The sequence below is a fragment of the Myxine glutinosa genome, chromosome 5 (genome assembly GCF_964187855.1).
Source record: "Myxine glutinosa chromosome 5, kmMyxGlut1.1, whole genome shotgun sequence".
Taxonomy (NCBI): Eukaryota; Metazoa; Chordata; class Myxini; order Myxiniformes; family Myxinidae; genus Myxine; species Myxine glutinosa.
In genome coordinates, this window is record NC_136265.1 from 148814337 (window position 1) to 148816034 (window position 1698).

The 1698-nt window shown below is 46.9% G+C and overlaps 1 pseudogene; it reads left to right on the forward strand.

Moving 5' to 3' along the window:
• The first annotated feature begins 257 nt into the window (after window positions 1-257).
• On the forward strand, window positions 258-565 carry LOC144892064 (histone H4-like; annotated as a pseudogene).
• Window positions 566-1698: the final 1133 nt, after the last annotated feature.

Sequence of the window (1698 nt, forward strand, 5' to 3'; positions counted from 1 at the left end):
TACCACTACTATTACTACGACGACTACTACTACTACTACTACTACGACTACTACTGCTACTACGACTACTACTGCTACTACTACTACTAACACCACTACTACTACAACTACGGCTACAACTACGGCTATAACTACTACTACTACTGCGACTACTACTACTACGACTACTACTATGACTACTACTACTACTACTAGAGACGCGAACGTTCGTGGTTTTGCTGATTTGGGTTTAGAATTTAGAAGCAAAGCGTGTGGTCATGTCTGGACGTGGAAAAGGTGGAAAGGGTCTCGGAAAAGGAGGTGCAAAACGTCATCGCAAGGTACTGCGTGATAACATCCAGGGAATCACAAAGCCTGCTATTCGTCGCCTTGCTCGTCGTGGTGGAGTAAAGCGCATCTCGGGTCTCATCTACGAGGAAACCCGTGGAGTTCTCAAGGTGTTCCTGGAAAATGTGATCCGCGATGCTGTTACCCACAGCACGCCAAGCGCAAGACCGTTACTGCCATGGATGTGGTGTACGCTTTGAAGCGCCAGGGCCGTACGCTCTACGGTTTCGGTGGTTAAACATTTTGGGGGTGGTGTTCATCAACAGCTACTACTACTACTACTATGATTACTACTACGATTACTACTACTACTACTACGATTACTACTACTACTACTACTATTACTACTACTACGACTACTTTAACGGCTGTAACTATTTACCACCTTTGGCCAGGGAAAGTATTTGGCCCAGGTGTTTCATGAACCGGCTGGCCAGGCCTCACGTTCCACCGAAGGTGATTTGGGTCGGAATTAATTAATTGTGAAAGACAGTCGGATCTTTAAACGTTTACCAAGCTGGCAGGTAAGACACCCGGCTTCACGCCCCTCCGAGGGACGGAGGAACACACATTTATCAGCATGCCCGCAACACACCAGGATGGCAGTTTATAGCTGGGTCGAGATTCGAACCCAGGGTTGGCAGCTCCGAGACGAGTGTGCGCACCTCTAGGCAATTCAGGTAGACCTAGATTAGGATCTGCAATGCCAAATATGTATTCAATATTTACAGCATTACGCATTTTTCTTACATATTACAACAACCCATATGACATACACCAACAAACTATTCATCATTGGCCTCGTTTCAACCCGAAGAGGTTCGTTCATGTGGATAAACATCATTAATTCCACTTGTTCTTGGGCAAGATTACAAAACAAGAATGGCGAAGGGCACAGGTCTTCCCCAGTCATATCACATGAACGTTTCAGTAATGTTTGCTCGAGATTGTATCTGGAAGTCGACGGCATGATTTAATACATACAGGTACTTGTACACCTGCAACTACACTGAAACATTTGAATCGTTCACAGTTTGCATTCTGAACGACTGTCAGGAACGACCTCTGTTCTGTGGATCCTTGCACGGATAACTGTGTGCACATTTGCAGGACCTGGAGCAGGGTAGTCCTCGTACACATCTTTGGGAGTCTAGTCTGCGTTCCATCGTCAACCTGACTGATACTTCATAGGTATGGCCTAGAATCAGTGAGGTCACCCACCGGTGAAGCCGGGTGTTGGCTGAAGACCTTTGGGTCTTGAGTTTGAGCCCCTGAAGGTGAATCCAAGAGGCCTCTGCTTTGGGTCCTTTGAGCTATTGCTCAACACGTAGGGGGTAATGGGGGCGATTGCATCGGCGGCACCTCTAGAAA